The sequence below is a fragment of the Bos grunniens genome, chromosome 6 (assembly GCF_055505025.1).
Source record: "Bos grunniens cultivar Pamir isolate PY7600 chromosome 6, Bosgru_T2T1.0, whole genome shotgun sequence".
Classification (NCBI taxonomy): Eukaryota; Metazoa; Chordata; class Mammalia; order Artiodactyla; family Bovidae; genus Bos; species Bos grunniens.
Window position 1 is genome coordinate 50353320 of NC_141170.1, and position 22383 is coordinate 50375702.

At 43.1% G+C, this 22383-nt stretch overlaps 1 long non-coding RNA gene across 1 annotated transcript; it reads left to right on the top strand.

The window, feature by feature from the left end:
- Window positions 1–15444: 15444 nt before the first annotated feature.
- LOC147370690 (uncharacterized) lies at window positions 15445–19528 on the top strand. The gene is made up of 3 exons (XR_015166154.1): window positions 15445–17197; window positions 17366–17424; window positions 19341–19528. It is a non-coding gene; the product is annotated as an uncharacterized LOC147370690 (long non-coding RNA).
- Window positions 19529–22383: the final 2855 nt, after the last annotated feature.

The following is a 22383-nucleotide window of genomic DNA, read 5'->3' on the forward strand; positions in this document are numbered from 1 at the left end:
ATAGATAATAATTGCCAATACCTGCTAAAGTCATTAGGGCAAAGCCCACGTCCAGATTAGGCTGATAGCATCTGAGCCCACGGACCAATCTTAAACTCACAAAAAGAAAGACTGCCAATGTTATGCAATGCTACAGAAATTTTTCAACATCTCTGAGAAAAATCTTCCAGAAAATGGAAACTGGTTCTGAACAAATCTTTATGTACTATTTTACAGGAAATGCAGAAGACAGAGGAACACAGTAAATGCTGGTACACACCACAACAAGTAGGAGGCTGAAGAAATACCATCCCACACCAAGTTGAGGGGGACTGTCTGCTTAAGTTACAGTTGGTGGGATCCAGCAAGGGAAACCCACACAGCCCACAAATGCACTTTAAAACAAAGGGAAATATCTGAAAATTCATCAGGCTCTGCCAGGGCCAGACAGAACCAACACCAGACTACTCGGTGTCAGACAAACACACCTCCCCTGTCCTGACTCTCTTGCCTCCTTCTCTTCAGTCCTGGAGGACCCAGGGCCACCTGGTGGCGGTGGAGGTGGGTGGAGGTGGCCATCCTGCCTCTAGACAGGGCACCTGTGTGCAGAGTCCATGCTGATTCTGGGTCCACGTCAATAGCAGCCCTGGTTCTCAGCCCAGATTGATGGAAGAAGAAATGGAACAAATGGGCAAGGAGCCAAAAGGCAACAAAGTATCAGATTTGCAGAATAAAGGAGGAAGTGCAGTGGAATTGGGATTTCAGGCAATCTTCTCTAATCTTAAAAGCCAGCCTGTATATAGTGGTCAATGTCTGTGTCTTTTCTCTGTGGTTTATCTCATCTTGCCAAATTGTATATAATTCAAGGGATAAAAAAACCTCAGGACAGCCTCATCTATCACAGTTCACCATTCCTAACAACTGGATAAAAGAAACTAATCAAAATGAACTAATGAGGTGTGTGGCCTGCCTTGGACTTTTTCTGGAACCCTCTCTCCTCTCCACAGTAGAGGCTCAGGCTTTCTCTGCCAGGCAGCCGCTTGAGCTCCAAGAGATTCCCCGCCCCCCACAATTGCCTCTGCACACTCCACACTTTGTTTCAAGGGGGACCAGATGGCAGGTCTGGGTAGGGGTCCCCTAAAAGAAAAACAAGGTGTGCAGGCAAAGAAAATAAACAGGGAGAAAAAAGAGACAAAAGCAGCTGCTGGTGGGAAGAGGTGGGCAGCTGGCTGAAGAGCTGCCTGAGATGGAAATGGAAAAGCCCCCCTCCTGACCAGATCTGTATCTGCATCTGAGGTCAAGTCAGGGTAGGACTGGGGTGAGGGGGATGTGGACCAGGGGCCTATGCCATCTCTGTGGTCAGACGCTGGGCAACAATAGCTGCCTTGTACTTATACTCAAGCAGCAAAGCACAGCGGGAGGAGCTAGGAGAGTGGCCCTGAATGGAGAGATGTGGTGGAGGGTGGCTGGAACCCTGGGAAGAGGAGTGTAACTCAGAATGGAATGCATCATGCCTGTGAGGCTGGAATCAGGAAGGGCGGAAGACAAGATGATTGAAGTCACAGGTCACAAGAGGGCATGTCATGGCCTGTGCTCCGGTTAGTGAGCTGGGAGACCGGAGATCATGCTGAGCTACTCTCTGAAGGGGGTTCAAATGTATGTGTGGAGTGTGTCACAGAATATTTCAGTCACTAGCAGAAACTAAAAGCAAAAATGTTGCAGTGGAAGGACATTGAGAATGTTGAAGACATGGGATTTAAGGGAGAAAATTGAGTAGTGCAACAGAGATATGGCCTGTAAAGCCTCAAATATTTACTATGACTTTTTGCAGAAAAAGTTTGCTCTCTCCTTGCGTCAACCATTCAGGACCCACTCTCAAGTCTGGAACTGGGGCTGGTTCCTTCTGAAGCACTTAGCCACCTGGAAAAGGGGGATGATACAACCAAGATAGGCTTCCTTGGAAAGGAGAAAGCAAGCATGAAATAGACTTTCCCCTCCCAGCCTTTGACTGTGTGGATCACAACAAACTGGAAAATTCTTCAGCAGATGAGAATACCAGATCACTTTACCTGCCTCCTGAGAAATCTGTATCCAGGTCAAGAAGCAACAGTTAGAACTGGGCATGGAACAACAGACTGGTTCCAAATTGGGAAAGGAGTATGTCAAGGCTGTATATTGTTACCTTGCTTATTTAACTTCTATGCAGAGTACATTATACGAAATGCTGGATTGGATGAAGCACAAGCTAAATCAAGATTGCAGGCAGAAATATCAGTAACCTCAGATATGCAGATGACACCCCTCTAATGGCAGAAAGTAAAGAGAAACTAAAGAGCCTCTTGATGAAAGTGAAAGAGGAGAGTGAAAAAGTTGGCTTAAAATTCAACATTCAAAAAACTGGAAAAAACTAGGATTTGATATCTGGTCCCATCACTTCATGGCAAAAAGATGAGGAAACAATGGAAACAGTGACAGATTTTATTTTCTTGGGTTCTCTCCAAAATCACTGCAGATGGTGACTGCAGCCATGAAACTTAAAGACTCTTGCTCCTTGAAAGAATATGACCAACCTAGACAGCATATTAAAAATCAAAGACATTATTTTGCCAACAAAGGTTCATCTAGTCAAAGCTATGGTTTTTCCGGTAGTCATGTATGGATGTGAGAGTTGGACCATAAAGAAATCTGAGTGCTGAAGAACTGATGCTTTTGAACTGTGGTGTTGGAGAAGACTCTTGAGAGTCCCTTGGCCTGCAAGGAGATCAAACCAGTCCATCCTAAAGGAAATCAGTCTTGAATACTCACTAGAAGGACTGATGCTGAAGCTGAAGCTCCAATACTTTGGCCACCTGAAGTGAAGAACTGACTCATTGGAAAAGACCCTGGTGCAGGGAAAGATTGAAGGCAGGAGAAGGGGATAACAGAGGATGAGATGGTTGGATGGCATCACCGACTGGATAGACATGAGTTTGAGCAAGCGCTGGGAGTTGGTGATGGACAGGGAAGCCTGGCATGCTACAGTCTATGGGGTCGCAAAGAGAAGAGTTGGACACAACTGAGCTACTGAACTTACTGACAGCCACAATTTATTTATCTGTCCAAGGATAGGAATGTCCTAAGCTAGAAGAGTCTAATTTTTTTGAATTTGAAAAGAAGGAAGGGGGCCAGTCCCTCTTTGGTGTCTTGATTGTCAAAATGAGCCTGAGAGTTGTAAGTGGCCAAGTTCCCAGTGCTATTGAGGATGCCAGTTTGACAGAATGGAGCTCCACCAAAGAGTACTGAACTGAACAAATCAGGAAAGCTTCCTGCACTCTGTAAAAAGATGAAGAAGCAGAGAGAGTGTGCGGGCAATATTCATGTTCCTGGTTCCAGGTGGGGCCCAGCTGCAGACTTCATCTTGCAGAGATTAGGAATGGAACCATCACGTCCTCCACGTTACCCATTCAAGTTTCATGTGACTGTGATGCTTCACTTTCAGACACGTGAGACCCAGCAGCTCCAGCCTTCAAAGAATCTACTACCCACCTGGGGAGCTAGAACTTTCTTTCTAAAATGAGAACTAACACCAGAAGGTCAAAACTAAGGACCAAAGGACACACTCAGCCAGAAGTGCCATAGGATTTCAGAAGGGAGAGGGATGGCCATGAGTTGCTATGGTCAAAAATTTACAAATGTAGTTAAACTTGAGAGAGACCTTAATGCAAGGAGGGAAGGCTTGGGGGTCTCACAGCTGGAGAACTGTCTGGGCAGAGTCAGAGGTGAAAATCCACAAAGCAGGTTCAGAGTAGTGTGGTAGGCCAGTCTTACCAAGCTTGTGGCTTCTTTGCTGAGTCAAGGGCCGTCAAAAACCATGTGAATCCACTGACAATTGATGAACGGGGGCCTGATAAGATGCCTTTTGCAGCTATTATTGTTACTGTTTGTTCAGATTCTGATGTAGTTTCACTTACATATCTGGAGTGCATAGTAAAATTCTGAATTCTTTTCTACTATGTGTGTGCTGGTAAGTTTAGGCCTATCCTTAGAAAAGCACTCTTAGTAGAGTTCAGCTATCATTCAGTGTCCCTCCAAAAGTATACATCAACCACTAAACCAGAATGACCAGGCTCCACCAAAGAGTACTGAACTGAACAGATCAGGAAAGCTTCCTGCACTCTGTAATTTCCTAAGTCAACCTTTTTGACACTTTGAAGGATGAGGTAGGGAAACTGCTGGTCTCCTGGTAATTATCACCACCTGTTCTCTAAGCAGCCCTTCCCCAGTTACACCTCCCCACAGGAAAGCGAGGGAGGGTGGAGGGGAGAGAGCCAGTCATACAGACTTGGCAGGTCTGCCTGGCAAGTGCCACTTCTGCAGACCCTGTCTGCAGGGTCGCATTCTCCCGTTCTGGGAACCCGCCAGCCCTTGGCAAAATTGGGAAACGGCCAACACATATTCGAGGCTCCCTGTCTCCTTTTAGTGCTTTCTTCTAAACCAGCTTTCTCAACTTTCTATTGATACCTTTCTCAGACTCCTGGAGGCTGCCCAGCCCAATTCTCCTGCCAGGATCTCATTCTGTAAGATTATGTGAAACACCTCATCGTGAAGGTTATCTGGATCATGCCAACAGCCTCTGTTTAGCTTTCCTGCTTCCAGCTGCACTCCCTTCAAGGCAGCCCTCCACACTACCACAGTCTGAGCTTTGGAAAGTGTGAACTTGCTCCATAACCCCCTCCCACCTAGATTAAAGTCTTTCAAGGATCCCACACTGCCTGATGAATAGAGTTCTCTTTCCTCGATATGGTGCAGACCGGTGACTCTCTAAGTGTGGTCCCCAGGCCAGTAGCAGCATCCTTTGGACCTCTATCCAGACCTACTGAACCAGAAACCCTGGGGTGGGGTCCAACCATTTGTGTTTAATGAGCTCTCCTGGTGGTTCTGATGTAAGGTCAATTTTGAGAAGCACTGATGTAGGTAATCCCTGCCTACTGACCCAATATACATCCCATGGTTTTAGCTTAAACAGGCAGAGACTTCACCCAATCTATCAGTCTCTCCAGATTGGTGTCTATCTGGTATGCTGTGTTGAAGGTGCTGAAGCCTTAGCCTGAGTGTATCAGGCAAGAAAATGGCTCTGCAACTGATCAGTGAAGTCTACGTGTGTAAGGAATAGGGTAATCGTGATACAATGCCAGGCATTGTCCAGTTTCCTTCTAGCCACAGATTACCAATCCCTCCACTCCACCAAGGCTTGTGTTGAACTGACTTGATGGAGATAACCAGCTACCCTGGTGAAAAATGTGTATTTCAAAAGATGACAGGCTGGAGAGGGTTTAGTGTTAGTTGTTCAGTCATGTCTGACTCTTTCCGACCCCATGGAGCCCTGCCAGGCTCCTCTGTCCATAGGATTCTCCAGGCAAGAATACTGGAGTGGGTTGCCATTCCCTTTATCCAGGAGATCTTCCCAACCCAGGGATTGAATCCAGATTTCCTGCATTGCAGGCAGATTCTTTACTGTTTGAGCCACCGGAGAGAGGGTAAAATTTAGCCCTTAAGAACCAATCTCTAAGAAGGAAGTGACAGGGTTTGGGTACCTGGGTAGAGCCTGAGGCGAGGGGTGCTCTGCCATGGAGCCACGCTGTACCTTTTCTTTCTGGGCTTAGCTGTAACTGATTAGGGGAAGGGCTCAGCCCCAGGGCAGCAAGGAGACCCCATGGGAGGCGAGCCAGCCCCCATTGTCTGCTGCTGGAGATGGATGCTGTGGCGAGGCTCCTGCTCAGGATCCCTAGGTCCTAAGGGGGAATTTAAGTGCGATACTTAATTTTTCCTCCACAAGAGGCAGAGGGCAGGGAGGCCAGACGGGGAGGGGCCGGAGGGGCTGCAGGAGCCAACACAGCTGGAAGTGATTAAGACTCAGCAAAGAAGGCAGCAGACAGGTAATAGTCTGGGGCCTGGCAGAGCTACAGCAAGAAACCTTTGCCCCAGAAGTGTTTGGCAGCCCCCTCGGCTACACTTTGACTCAGTGTCTGACATGGCTGTGGAGGCATCACAGTGAAAAATGAAAAGTGTTTAGCAAGTTCCTCTGCACTCTGGAGATGGGGGAGCTATTTCTCATTGCTTCACATACGCAAGGGGCCAGATGCTCCCTCCAGACCTACCTGGAGAGAAATACAGCTTAGAATTTCCTGTGAACCTTTTTCCTTTCCTGAGGGCTGAGGCTTACGTTTCCTGCTTGGGCCATTCAGCTGTACTTTCTTTCAGATGACTCTACAAGGTACGCATTGTGCCTCTCTTTTGTCCCCTCACTTCTTCCTTCACCCAGATTTGTCTCTGACCTGGCCGGGCTGGGTGACCGTGATGGCAGCCAATTCCTTCTCTCCCCTCTACTTTCGAAGTTTCACACCTTCCTGGAAATTCTCAAGCTTAGCATTCCTCTTGGACATTGTAAATGTAACTCTTACATTGGAGGTTTTCAAGGAAATCTATTTAATAAAAAAGAGAGTTCCACATCCCTCTTTATTATGGGAAAAAAGTGCCCCAGGATTTATTTACAATGATCCACACATGAAATATTCCAGTACAGCCTGCAGTAATTCCCTTGTCATAATTCACGAAGGAGGAATGCCAACAAAAATGGGCTTGTGTTTTATCTTAGAAATTTCACCTATGCACCTTCTAAGAACGAACTTAAATGCAGAGGCGGTTGAGGAGCTCTGCTTGACACACTGTTTCCCCTGAATTGAGCCTGCTTTGCAGGAGTACAATCTGTACTCCATTATGCCTCATTTTCTAAGTCCTTGCTAAGTAGTATCAGGCCTGCCACCCTGGCTGTTAAATGTCAGTTAAGACCTAATTAATCTAACTGCTCTGACAAGTTTAAATTAGTTCCCACAGAGACCATAATTTGCCTTTTCCCAACTGATAGTGCTACAAGCATATTTTTAAGACTTTAAAAACTTTAACCAAGTAGTACATGTTCATCATAGGAAAAAAAAAAAAAACCTGACATCAAAATAAGATTTTAAAAATCACACAGTTTTGTCATACAGTTATAAACACTATAAATACCCTCATGTAAATCCTTTCCCTTTTTTGGTATGTGTCAGGAGGTGATATTTCAAAAACTATTAATGAGCATTTTTCTTTTGCATTTTCATGTTCATGACTCAAGATACGATTTTACAGGCAGTGACTCTTAAAGCCAAAGTGAAAGTGAAGTCGCTCAGTCGTGTCCAACTCTTTGCAACCCCATGGACTATAGCCTACCAGGCTCCTCTGTCCATGGAATTTTCCAGGCAAGAATACTGGAGTGGGTTGCTGTTTCCTTCTCCAGGGGATCTTCCTGACCCAGGGATCGAACCCAGGTCTCCTACATTGCAGGCAGACGCTTCACCTTCTGAGCCACCAGGGAAGCCCCTCTTAAAGCCAAGTTTTATTCAAAGAGAGAGGAATTTTTTATTGAGATACAAGTGACATACAACTTTATACCAGGCTTCCCATGTGGCACTAGTGGTAAAGAACCCGATTCCCACTACAGGAGATATTATTAATAGATAGGTATTTTTTTAAATGTCTGGACACGCTGGAGCTAAGATTAGAAAGAGCAGGCTGATGATATAAGGTACTTCCCACCCTGTCCCAGAAATTTGTCGCACAGACCCCAAATCACTTAGCTGCCTCAGAATACCTATTGGATATCAGCGATCCCGAGCCTTGTAGAACTGAAATTCAGATATGAGTGGTAGATGGGGTAGGGACAGGGTCAGAGATTTGATTTCAGGGAGCAACTCCAGGGACCCATGAATGAGGAAGGCTCCAACGCAGGGGCCAAGTTCAGAAGCAAGACCTGGAGATCCTAAGGGAGAAGGTGTCTGGGTAAAGAAGCAGCTGGGTGTAAATCTTTACAACCCAGACCCCCTGCAGCTCCTGTGAGCCCTATGAAGGAAGGGGGTAGGTTAAGGGGTGGACAAAATCCAGGGAAAGGCATTCAAACTCTAATCTCTTAAAAACAATTCTAAAGTCCCCAAAGTCTGAGCAAGAGAAGTATTTCCAACTTGGACACAAACTCGTTAATAGGAAACTCTCATCTACACTAAGCTGAAGCTCTTTATGGGTTTCTATGTATCCCATTTAGTATGGTTATTTCACTGCAGAAATAGTCATAACCACACACTAGGGGTATTAAGTAACACACAGCATATTTACCACATTACCTTTCTCAAATCTGAACTTTTCTGAATTTGAAACACCTCTAGCTGTGTGTTTCAGATAAGGGATGCATAACATGCATTTTGACCCCTGGGTCGGGAAGATCCCCTGGAGAAGGAAATGGCAACCACTCCAGTATTCTTGCCTGGAGAATTCCATGGACAGAGGAGCCTGCAGTCCGTGGGATTGCAAAGAGTGAGACATGACTGAAGCAACTTAGCACAGCACAACATGTATTTCAGAATTCCCTTTGCCACCCACGCAAGGCACAGTCTTAAGTGAATAAACTTCTCTTTGCTGTCCAGGCGTTAGATTTTCTCTAATACTTTCAAAGAGGTTATAGAGTTTTATCTAACAGAGATACAGCTGAGATTTATTTTATTTATCTGATTCTTAATGCTGATTTGATGGATGAAGAAAAATTTAGCCAGCTTTTTAAAATTTGCTGTTTATGAGAAATTGGGAAATGCCATTTCCCTCCCCCACTCCCCATTTTGATTTACTTTCCTTTTTATGGTTTATTCAGATTGTCTGGAGGAGCAATGTCAGACAATAGATGGGTGGATAATTATTTTTGCAACACTTAGTATTTGGGGATGCACTTTGGAAACATCTACTTAGGCTATAGATTGTAAAGGAGAAGAGATTAAGACTATCAGCTACAAGCCCCACTTTCTCCTATACATTTAATGTAATCCTCATTACATTTACCATTTAATGTATTTACTATAATCCTCACGAAATGATAAAATGGTAATTTTATCACTACTATTAATGAAACCCTCATGAAAAGTTTATCAAGTAATAGTCCCATTTGTGTAGTTGAGTAAACCAAGGCTCAGACAGGTTAAGTAAATTGCCCAAGGTCACACAGCCAGTAAGTAGCAGACCCAGGATTCTCTGTCTCCTTCCTTCTTTTTTAAAAAAATAAATTTATTTATCTTTTAATATTTATTTACTTGTTTTTGGTTGCGCTGGCTCTTTGTTGCTGTGAGGGCTTTTTCTAGTTGTAACAATCAGGCTTCTCATTGCGGTGGCTTCTCCTACTTGGAGCACGGGCTCTAGAGTGTGAGGGCAGCTCGCAGGCTCTAGGGCTCAGGCTCAGTAGTTGTGGCTCATGGGCTTAGTTGGATCTTCCCAGACTAGGGATCGAACCCATGTCTCCTGCACTGGTGGGCAGATTGTTAACCAATGAACCACCAGGGAAGTCCCTCATTCCATCTTAAGAGCTCTGGCCTCCTAGCTGGTCTCAACACCACTGGTCTTGCGTACCTTCAGTGCTCCCTCCACGTGCCTTGAATCCATCCTCCAACACATCTTTCCAATGTTCGTTTCTGTTCATGGAACTTCCCTACTGAAAATTCTCCAAAGGCTTCCCTCTGCCCTCAGAATAATACCTATTCTCCTTATTCTGGTATAGAATACCACTTATCATGTGACACTTTCCTACATTTCTAACTTCATCTCCAAGCTACAAAGAACTGCTTGACATTTCCTAGAATGTCAGTTCCCTCTTCTTGTTTGAACAAGTTACTTCCTCCGCTCAGAAGACTTCCCACTGCTGTTCCTCCAATCCTCCTCACTAATTCAGTCTCATCTCCCTGCCCACATGGTCTGGTGACTACTGCAGAAGCCACCTCACAGATCTCTCTCCTTCTACCCTCACCCACTTCACACCTCTCCCCCCAGTCCAACATACGGGTGGTTTAAAGCATAAACCAAGTCTGCCATTCTTCTGCCCTTGGTGGCCAGCCCTCATCACGACTCACAAGGCCCAGCACAGCCTGGTCCAGCTCACTCGTCCACCATCCCCTTGAATACCCATGCTCCACCCACACTGGCCACCTTCCTGCCTCTTGTCACCACCTCAGGGCCTTTGCACCTGCTGTTCTCTTGGTCAAGAATGCTTTTTCCTTAGTTCTTCTCATGGCCGATGTGCTTCCCCACCTTTGGGTCTTTGCTTAAATAAAGCCTCCTCAGAGAGCCCTTTGCTGACTGTTCTCCCACTCATTCTAAATTCAAGAGTGCTGTGCCTGCTGGCTGCCACCACTACCACTCTCCATCCCAGTATCCTGTTTGTATCCTTCCCCATGTCTTTCACAGCCATAATCATCTGATGTACTTGTTCGTGTATTATTTTATGTATTTATTATTTTTCCCTCCCACTAGACTACCATTCTGTTCTCAGCACCTGGGCCTAGTGCTCAGCCCAAATTTTATTTGTTGATTAGAAGAGCAAGTGAATGAATGAACGATGACTCCTCCATAGCCCAGCACAAGCATCAACTCATTGCAGAAGCTTTCCTGCCCCCTCCCAGCTGAATTGGGCTTCCTATTACTGATTTTCTCATGTTTCTCCCCATCCCCCAGGTTGATTGATAGTTAAGAGAAAGGGCTATGCGTATATTCTTTGTGCTGACCACAGTGCCTGGTGCAAATGGTGAAGGGTTCATAAATGTCTCTTTAGTTAATGAAGATTGAATACATAAAAAAAAGCCCTGCAGTTTCTGTGACAGCTCACAGCTCCAACCACAATCACCTCTGCTTCATTCTCGCTGGTAATCCTACTTCAGCTCAGTGCTTGACATAGGGGAGGTGTTCAGGAATATTTGTTAATTGGAGGAATAAATACATTTTTAAAGGAGAATTAGACCTACAGAGCTTATCTGTTTATTAGCAACTACTCTTTCACAAAACTCTGCTTAAGCTTTAGCTTCATGTCATTTTTGTCCATTATCAAGGAGAATATGACTTTTCTGAATCTAAAAATATCCTGTTTTTTTTTTTTTCTTTTAGCAGTGACTATACTTGACACTCTTTGGATAACTCCATATTAATTAACCCATTCATTCTTTCACTCACTCATTTATCCACATATCTGTTCCCAGAGTTCCCAAAGGCCCAAGCTCAATTGTCCACACTGTAGTGATCTTTACTGAAAGATCCCTAAACACAGAGCAACTCTTCAGCTTACTGGGTGAGAGGGACTATTAGCTCTTTTTACTTTAAGGAACTGGGCCCAAGAATTGGGAAAGGACATAAGCTACAGACCTGGGAGTGAGAGACGTTCTTAGGATTTCATCTTCTAACCTAGGTCTGATTGACTCCCTCCACCCTGGCCTGTTACTTCCTCGGAAGCCATCTGGAGTCCCTACACGTGGTCATTTTCTTCAGCTTCTCTCCTTGCTCTGCCCCTCTCCCACCCCTCCCCTCATCAATGTGTTACTGACCCTGTCAGCTTCCCCAGTAAAGGAAAGAATATCTGGAAATGCTGATCACCCTGAACTAGTGCTTTCTCATGTACTGAACTCTTAAAAGTTCAGTGGGAAACCACATATAGTTTGTTTTTCCAGTTTTCTGATTTTAAAATAATACACATGCATTTGTGGAAATTTTAGGAAATACAAAAAGGACAATGAAGAAAATTAAGGACACCAGCATTATCATGCCACAGAAATAACCACTATTAATATTTTTTAACATTCCCTTCTACTTGATATAATCATAATCAACTTCCTGTGCCTATCATGTTTAAGTCTTCCTCCTCCCTTGTTTAGGTGCTCAATAAATGAATGAACACGTAGTTCTGCTTTTTTCCCCAAAGTGGGTTCATACTATATATATACTGTTTTGTTATTTACCATTTAAAAACCTAACATCATATCAAGAACATTATTTCATTAAACTTTTCTACAAAAATATTTTAATCGTTTAAAACAAACTTTATTGGATTTCTTTAAAATATAGCTACCTAATATTCTAAAGCATAGGTACAAGTTTTTAAGCAATCCCTCATTGTTGAAAGATTTAGATATTTTTGCCTTCTTTTCTCACTAAAAATAACTCTACAAGGCCTTTCACTTAAAAATTTCTCACTTAAAAATAACACTACAAGACTTTAGTGGGTATATATGATTGTTTCTATAGTATCCGTTCCTAGGGGTAGAATTACCAGAATTACACATGTTTAACACTTGTGACATGCATTGACAAGTTGTCCTCCAGAAGTTTGGTCTAGTCTATCCTCCCCAGTAGCGTGGCATGTGGGTGCCTGCAGTTTAGTGCTTTTGAAGTATCATTTAAATCATTCCAGGGTAAAGTGCTATCAAGGCAAGAGCCTTTTACCACTTTATTCCATCTACTTCAGTTGAATATAAATTGCTCTGAGTAGTTGCATCTTTCTTGTAAAAGGTATGCTTGTTGCTAGCACATCTTCCTGTCAACCAGAGGATGGGGGGACTTCACTGGTGATCCATTGGTTAAGAATCCACCTTCCAGTGAAGGGGATGTGGGTTTGATCCCTGGTCTCAGAACTAAGATCCCACATTCTGCAGGACAACTAAGCCCTTGAGCCACAACTACTGAGCCCACACCTGAACTAGAGAACTCGGGTGCCATAACTAAGACCTGAGAAAGAAAAAAAGAAAGGAAGGAAGAAAGAGAAAGAAAGAAAACCAACTAAAGGACCAACTCTCCACTCCCAGTCTTAGACGATGTGCAACTTTGTAGATTCATGGCCTCCTCAGCCTGCCTTTGGTCAAGATGTTGATGATTCCTGGTTTTAGTTCAGGTGAAAACACATCCTGGCATCTGCTGTCAATTCCCCTTACAGGAGGCGAGCTCCTGCAAGACTCCAGATCCCTTTGGGATAACAAGGTGGGATGTGGGATACATCTTAAGACGTGGTCACCTTTGCGGTAGCCGGCTACGCTCAGCTAGCCTCTGAGGCCTGTGCCAGAGACCTCCTCAACAAACAGTCCCACCAGGGCCTGAGGGTCCCCAACCAAACCTCCTGCCTACCAGCCAGATATGAACCTTCTGCTTTACAATAAGTCCATTCAGCCTATCCTTCCTTGTCTGTGCTCTTTCTAAATGAAAAAAAAGTACTCCCAAATGCATACCTCTTCTTGTGTTCTCAGTTACTTCAGTCGTGTCTGACTGCTTTCGACACCATGGACAGTGGCCTGCTAAGCTCCTCTGTCCATGAGATTTTCCCGGCAAAAATACTGGAGTGGATTGCCATGCCTTCCTCCAGGGTAGCTTCCTGATCCAGGGATCAAACCTGTGTCTCTTGTATTATAGGCAGATTATTTACCTGCTGAGCCATCAGGGAAGCCCCATATCTCTTTATACCCTACTAATTATTTAGAGGATGAAGTGGAATGATCATACAAGTTCTCAAATAATTCTCAGCTGGTTCCTTCTTCCATTGTCTCTGCATCCAGACTTAAGTGGGAGGTAGCAGGGAGCCAGCTTACCTTTCAGTTCATTGTATTGCTCAGAATATCCCAAATCAGTGAACGCTGGGCTCCCTGCTCCCTGATCTCTTCTTCCCTCTCACCTCTCCCTAGGAAGGTTGTCATTGAAAGAGATTTGCCCCAGACAAGTAAACCCTGGGTAAGTGGGGGGAGGAAGCCCACTGACTTACAAAAAAACATAAAAGAATTCCTTTAAATATATAATCCTTTTAATATACAGGGCAATAGAAAAGGCATCTAAGTAGCCATTTTTAAAAGAAATATTCTGTTAGTATATCTTAAAATTCCATTTCTGTGTTTTAATTTAATTTTAACTTTATTATTATAGTATAATCAACTAAATATTAGTAGCTATATACTTACGCATGCTCAGTAGCTTCAGCCGTGTCTGACTCTATGCGACCCTATGGACTGTAGCCAGGCTCCTCTGTCCATAGGATTCTCCAAGGCAAGAATACTGGACTGGGTTGCCATGCCCTCCTTCAGGGGATCTTCCCAACCCAGGGATCGAACCTATATATTATACCTCCACATTAATAGATGCCTGATACTGAGGCTACCTGAGGAAATAGCTCTCCATCAAACATTTTACAATATTATTTTTTTTAATTTTTTTGGCTGCACCACAAGATATGTGGGATCTTAGTTCCCCAACCATGGATTGAACGTGCACCCCCTGCATTGCAAGGCAGATTCTTTATCCCAGTACCACCAGGCAAGTGTATATTTGGTGTTGCAATATGAAAATGACCTTTGTAATTCTCCTCTTTTATCCTCATCCTCCCTTACTACTCTCATCCTGTTCTTTTGCTAAATGAATTCTTTCCCCTATTCTTTTGCTAAAAGGAATGAATTTTCCCCTATTTTGTTTAGTGCTTTAAAGAAAGTGACTGATTTCAAAGACAGAGGAAAATAGACTTCTTCACTGTCTTCCAGCAGAGGACAGGGAATGGACCAGGGGAAACAAAAAGTTCTAAAACGATGTGAACACGCATCTGATATTCTATCCATTGGGAACCTGGCCCCACAAGGCTCCAATTATTATTAGAGGAAATAACAGGACACAGATGCAAAAATCTCTGACCCAGCCTCTGCGGTCATGCAGGGCCAGGCCTCGCAGAAGGCTCTGGCGTGGCATGGGCTTCCGCACTGGCCTGGAGGCCTGGAGACTGACCTTTAAGAGACATGCAGGCCCCCTCAGCAAAAAAGGGCTCTCTCTGGCACCACCAGAACTGACTAGTGTGGCTCGAAGCTCTGCAGGCACATTTTCTTGCCCCAGTAAGAGTCTCAGGGGATGCCGTGCAGCTGTGAGAGCTTGTAAAGCCAATGTGGTGACTTCATCTCTGGCCAGCAAGCAGACCATTAGCAGAGCAGGAGCCACTAGCTACAGCTAAATAGGGGTGAGCAGGAAAGCCTGGAAAAGATGGAAGAGTCACCTGTGGGGGTTAAAAACCACACCCCACCAAGAATAGAATCATTCTACTATAAATTAACCATATCCCATATAAGCATTGAGGGGACTGATGAGAATTCAGGCACATGACTCAGGTTTTATTTAACAGATGCCCAGTGTTCTTCATCTGACTCCTCAATGGCTGACTGGGCCCCCATAGGACAGGGAGTACATTTGTTTTAAGCTGGTTTCACTCATTTCCTAATGCTGGGGATGTGTGTGTTTAGTAATATCCATTTATGTAGGGAGCTTGAGAGATCTTCTCCTTTATGTTTTTTAAAAAAAATTTTATTGGAATATAGTTGATTTACAACATTATGTTAGTATCTGCTGTACAGCAAAGTGATCCAGTTATATATATACATGTATTCATTCTTTTCCAGATTCTTTTCTCATATAGGTTATCACAGAATGTTGAGTAGAGTTCCCTGTACTATACAGTTGGTCCTTGTTGGTTATCTAGCTCATATATAGTTGTTGTTGTTATTGTTGCTGTTGTCGATCAGTTGCTAAGCAGTGTCTGACTCTTTGTGACCTCATGGACTGTAGCCTGCAGGCTTCTCTGTCCATGGGATTTTCCAGGCAAGAATACTGGAGTGGATTGCAATTTCCTCCTCCCGCATATATAGTATTGTGAGTGTTAATCCCAAACACCTGATTTATCACTTCCCCCAACACTTTCCTTTTGGTAAAAGCTGAAACTTCAGTACTTTGGCCACCTCCTGAGAAGAGTTGACTCATTGGAAAAGACTCTGATGCTGGGAGGGATTGGGGGCAGGAGGAGAAGGGGACGACAGAGGATGAGATGGCTGGATGGCATCACTGACTCGATGGATGTGAGTCTGAGTGAACTCTGGGAGTTGGTGATGGACAGGGAGGCCTGGCGTGCTGCGGTTCATGGGGTCGCAAAGAGTCAGACACGACTGAGCCACTGAACTGAACTGAATCATAAATTTGTTTCCAATGTCTGTAAGTCTGTTTCAGTTTTGTAAATAAGTTAATTTGTGTCTTTTTAAAAAATTAGATTTCACATATGAGTGATATCATATAATATTAGATCTTCCCCTTTAGAGCATCTTCAGAACCCCCAAATTCTCTTGCTTTGGAAAGAGAAATTTGGGACTTACATAGAGCATGTAATAATCTGTGGTGAGGACTGGTCCTGCAAATGCTATTGGTGGTGGTGTTTTTGACACTGAATAGCAAGGCAGCTAAGGTCAAGTTCTCTCACTTGGTCGTGTGCCTTTTCCATGTTATTTAGGTCAACACATTGAAACAACCCTTCATTTTTGGACATTGTGATAGGTGCATATGTATTTAAATTCTAATTTCTGAATATTGAATCATATTTTATAAACAATAGGCCATTGTGTTATTTAAAGGATACTTTGTGAATCCTTTTGTTTGGTTGGGCTTGGGAAAATAAACACTTACTTTCCTCAGACAAAAGAAATATCCTAATAGTGGATAATCTGATTAATAAAAATCAGAATGTATCAATGTTATTTACAAAGTGCTTCAGTGTTTTTTCAAAATAACACTATATTTTATCCCTTTTTAATGGTACACTCAATCTTGTAATATTTTTCAAAGGATATTTTTTAAAAAACATACATCAAAGGACAGTTTTCAAAGTACCAGTGTACTAAATAATGGCAATTTTTTTGACTTGTTGCTCAAAGTCTTTTTATGAAGCTGTGAAGTCCCTGGTATGTTCTGGGCACTACAAATTGACCCTAATTACTCTTTTCTGGGTATTTCCAGATAGAAAGTCATTTAAAGCAAGGCTTGCCAGCTGAGATTGCCTAGCCCAAGCTAGCTCTTAGTTACTCATACCCGGTTAATCTGCTGCACCATGGCTGACCTTCAGGACTGGTGGGATGTCACCAGGGCCATCTCCTTCTCAACTCTGGGCTTAAATAAGGCTCCTTTAGAGTACAAGTCAGAATTCCCTATGAGCCAGACTGCAGAATCCCTAGAGATCAGCTGAGAGACTAGGAGTCTCCAGCTAAGAAACAGCCATAAGAAAGAACAGAAGGAAGGTGGGGTGTAATTAGTGACCTTTGCTGCATGCAGTCTACTTTCAAAGATGAGAAAACTGAGGCTGAGAGAAGTTATCTGCTTGATTTCAATAGTTGTAACTATTTAAACACCCATTTGGAGCCAGAAGTCGTGCTGTTCTACTATTCAACATGTATTTGTTCCCCAAGCACTGAGCATCTTCCATGAACCTAGCACATTTCAGTGGCACTGGAGAAGTGAACAGAGGCCAGGCTCTGAAGAGGCTTTGCATCCAGTGGGGCAGACAACCAGGAGCCAGGTGACAAACATTGCTTTGTTCCATTGCTTCTTTTACTACGGCTTTCCTTCCTCTTTGGTCTAAATTGAGATTGTTACCTACACTTGGAACAGCTCCATTTTTCCATCCCCTTCTTGTTATCAAGAGACTATATATTATCCTCAAGTGTTCCTCCCTTTATTTTCACAGGAGGCAGTAGTGACATGTCCTAAGGGTACGTGCGTGTTAAGTCGCTTCAGTCATGTCCGGTACGTGCGTGCTAAGTCGCTTCAGTCATGTCCAACTCTTTTTTTTTTTTTTTAAACTTTACAAATTGTATTAGTTTTGCCAAATATCAAAATGAGAGAGCCTGTGGATTGTAGCCCTCCAGGCTCCTCTGTCCCTGTCCATGGGATTCTCCAGGCAAGAATACTGGAGTGGGTTGTCATGCTCTCCTCCAGGGATCTTCCCGACCCAGGAACTGAACCCGCTTCTTCTGTGTCTTTGCATTGCGAGTGAATCCTTTGCCCATTGCGCCACCTGAGCAGCCTCTGTCTGAAGGGTATAAGCTTTGATTTGCCTTATGGTGGTGGTGATGAGCTTCCACGAAGACATTTGGCACTCATTCTGTCCATCTTTTAATTAAGGATACCTTTCAAATAGCAAAAACTCTATAAATATTGACAGATGGACCCAGTTTGGAACACAATCTGGACTTTGAAATGGAAAAAACCCAAGTTAACAATAGAATAAGGAGAAGAGCTACATACGGGGACTGGATTATCATCTGCAGCTGCGTAGTTCGTACCGTTTGATCAAATTCCCTCCTTTGAGTGCAGCCAAAGCCACATATTTAGCCACATTCCTGGCTTCGTTTTAGAACACCACCCTTGTTTTCCTTTCTTTCATTCCTCTCTCAATTTATGTTTCCCTGCAGTATATGTAAATCCTTTTAAACGTTCTTAAATTTTTCCTGGAACCAGGGAACACATAAATTAATCAATAAAGGTTAATCAATAATGGTGGTCGTATTTCTTTGTCTTCTCCTCTCTCTTGGCTCGCTGCAGTGGCTTCTGCCTGCCCTGTCTCCCATCACGGACCTGTCTTCTGCCACCAGATTCTTCCTCATGGCTTTTCTCACTCCTTACCTCTGCGCCAGTTTAGCCCTCAGTCGTAGTAATCCTCATCTCTTCCTCTTTCTCAGTTTCCATTGTGATGCCTGGTTCTCCTCTTATCTCTTCAACAGCTTATTTGAGAATCCTTTTCTAGTTCCTCTTTCCAACCCCGTTCATTAATTACAGTTCTGAGACTCAGTTCCTTGCACTCCTATTCTTCTGTCCCAAAGAGAGCTCACTTTCTACCATGGACCACAAACCCCTTAGGGACAGGGACCATATATTTTTCAATATCACAGAAGGCCTGGCATATACTTGGAGCTCAACACTCATCACTGCTTTAAACTTGATAATTCCAGGAGTGGTGGTCTATAATGTCCCTCTAGAAAGTTTAGAGAAGAATTTTAAGAAAACAAACTAGTCATGGAATATATATGATTTATGTTGTCCACTGAAGTCTCTAGTCTCATAAACCTATGAAATGAAAATAGACAAGGATTACACTGAAATCTTTTATTATGACCAGCATTAGTTTTAGTACATCTTACAGAGTGACACAGATGCAATTTTGGTTGTTGTTATTGTTGTGTGTTTTATGTATATATTTCTAAAATGTATCTTGAATCCCTCGTCTCTGCCCATTCTCACTTCCACGATGCTGCATGCTGTTTGCAGCCCTGTCACCTGTTACTTCGATGACCCAATGGCCTCTGACAGGTTACCCTGATGTCTTTACCCCTCATGTATTCTCCACACAGCAACAAGAGAGGTTTTTAAGCAACCTGCATGTGTTGTTCCCCTGCACCACTACCTTTCCTGGTTCTCTATTACTCTGTGGATAAATACCCGGTTGTGTGACCTGCAAGGCATTCCATGACCTCAACAGCTTTTCTCAGTTCCTAGGATGCTCCACACTCCTGACCCTATGCCATTACATGTCCTCTTTGTTGGGGAGACTCTGAACTTACCCTTAAGGGCTTGGCTTCTGCAGAGAAGCTGCCCTGACTCCTCAGATTGGTTCAGAAATGCTGATTATTCACTGTCTTCTCCACTATGCTTTTCTTCCATAGGACTTAGGACAACCGGAAGGAAGCAACTATTTGGCTGTTTATCTGTAGCATAGTGTCTGCGTTCCCTGGCTGGACCAGAAGCTCTCCAAAGCCAGGCTTGCTGCCTCTGTTGCTCACGACTTTATTCAGAGGAACTAGCCTGGCACATATATGTTTGTTGAAGGTATAAATAAAAGTTGTTAAAAGAATCAGACCTTGCTGTCTGGTACCCAATAAAACCCTCTAGTTTATAAAGATGTTTAAGGCATGGCTGAAGCTGGAAATTAAAGAGGCGGGCTGCATTGGCAGTGATGTGGTGAAGGTATACTTGAAACAGGTTCTGCAGGCCCCTAGGTGCTGACTGGAATGTGAGTTGAATGAGGGTCCATGTGAATGTTGAGCCGAGAGGCCCAACTCTGAAAGCCAAGGGTCTTTTCCTCAGTCGTGGAACACAAAGGCTTATCTGATCTTCCCCACTTGCCAAGCCTACACATAAATTTATTTGATGTATTTCTGCATCTTATTTTTCACATAGTAGATAAATCTGTGATTATCTTTTAGGAATTCTGCTAGATGGAAGCCAACACACTAAATAAGTCACAAGTCATGATTCTTTTTAGAAAGAATCACGAGTTTCACTTCACCTTTCCCTGGCTAATCATTGGAATTTTGACATATTAGCATCTCAGAATAAATTAAAAGCTTTCAGAAATTAAAAGCAGCATCTATGGTTTGGGAAAATTAGGCATTAACTGTAAAAAACTGAACATCCCTGTAGTTCTCAATGTGCCTGCTTTTTGGAGTTCCAGAGCTAACGCCACTGCATCTTCTATTTGGTGACATTGATGTTGTTATTTTTTAATATACTAGCCATGGCAAAATACCTATGTGAAGCTTTTTAGTTATTGATTTCATTAAAAAGACAGATTTTTTTAACCGAAGAATAATCAGTTTTACAATGTTGTGTTAGTTTCAGGCATACAGCAAAATGGTTCAGTAATATATAAGTATTCTCTTTCAGATTCTTTTCCATTATAGGTTATTACAAGACATTGCATATAGTTCCCTGTACTAAATATTAGGTCCTTGGTTTTTAAATCTATTTTATACATAGTAGTATGTATTTGTTAATCCTAAACTCCTAATTTATCTGTCCCCTGCCGTCCCCTTTAGAAACCAAAAATTTGTTTTCTTTGTCTGAGTCTGCTTCTGTTTTGTAAATAAGTTCATTTGTATCATTTTTTAGATTCCGCGTAAGTACGGTATTTGTCTTTCTCTGTCTTACTTCACTTAGTATAATAATCTTTAGGTCCATCCATGTTGGTGCAAATGGCATTATTCTGTTCACTTTATGACTGAGTAGTATTCCATTGTGTATACATACACATCTTCTTTATCTATACATCTGTCATCTGTCAATGGATATTTAGGTTGCTTCCATGTCTTGGCTTCTATAAATAGTGCTGCGATGAACACTGGAGTGTGTAGCTTTTAGAATCATAATTTTTGAAACAAACCCAGGATTTTTTTTTTTTTTTTTTTGGCTCTGCCAGGTCTTATTTGCAGCTTGTAGGATCTAGTTACCTGATCAGGGTAGAATCCAGGGTCCCTGCATTGGGGGGTCAGAGTCTTAACCACTGGACCATCAAGGAAATCCCAAAACAGGATTTTTAATTTTGAAAGAGAAAATTTTGGTGGGACCTTTCAGAAAACACAGAATGTGTCCAAGGATGTGCATAATTATTCTCTCAAAAGGAACCCCTGGCTGTGTGTGCCTGACAGGGACTGGGAAGTGAACATTGGTGCTGCAGGAGACAGAACAAGACTCAATCCAGTCTTTGCTCTCAAAGTGCTTAAATCTACTGTGGGAGATGAGATGAGACAACACTTCTCAAATCTATAGTTCAAGGAGGAAAGTTGTAAGTATTACAAAGGCACACGTGCAATTCTGCATATTCTACGTATGTTTTATGTATCTTCTACATATGCTCAGGTACGGGAAAGATTAAGATTTTAAACTGGTCATAAGAGATGGTAGGTTTTCTTTTCTTTTGCTTATTAATTTATTTATTATAGAGAAATAAATATATGTAGACGGTATGGGCTTCCCCGGTGGCTCCGTGGTAAAGAATCCAGCTGTCAATGCAGCAGATGCAGGAGATGCAGGTTCAATCCCTGGGTCAGAAAGATCCCCCGGAGAAATGACAACCCACTCCAATATTCTTGCCTGGAAAAATGCCATGGACAGAGGAGCCTGGTGGGCTACAGTCCATGGGGTTGCCAAGAGTCAGACATGACTGAGCAGGCATGCAGACAGTATAAATGAGTGAAAAGGATCAAATAAAAACTTAATAATATCACTAATCACTGTTAACAGTTATTTTTCCTCTGTATATATTTATGTTATTGTTTTTACAAACTTGGGATAATACATTGTATAACACTGATAATCTGATTTTCTCATTTAACATAAACATCTCTCTGTGTCTGCTTGTCAGTCAATACACGGGTATATTTTTGACTGAGTAGCAGCTAGGCGGGAAATGCCTAAATCTGAGCTGCAGGATCTTCGAGAACAAAGTTTAGGAGCAAAGTATAGTCTTTGCGGGGAGAGACATGCTCAGCAAGGGCCAGGGAATCCCTGCTGAGTGCACAGTTCCAACTTGGCCATTTCTCTTCTTGGCATCAGACAATGCTGGCTGTACTTAGAAAACAAAGTAAAGTGCACCTTGCCATTCTGGTTAATAACCTGGTCTATACAATCAGCCCAAGCGCTACTGAGATGCTTGGGGAGACTAAAAGGTTATTAGAAAAATTCTCTACCTGATGGAGCAGACCTGTGGTCACCACTGAGAGTGTGCCTGACTTTTGATTCATTGCCAACTGGAGCAAACGTGGCGTGTGGGTGGCTGTATTTTTATTCAGAAAAGCACTGCCAATTATCTGGCAAAAGCCTGCAATTTTCTGAATGTTTGTAATCTTAGTGGGTGTGCTCAGGGTGGGGCTTGGTGAAAAACTGAACACTTGAAAAAAACCAAGGGCAATGGTACACAGGCCGGTTGTT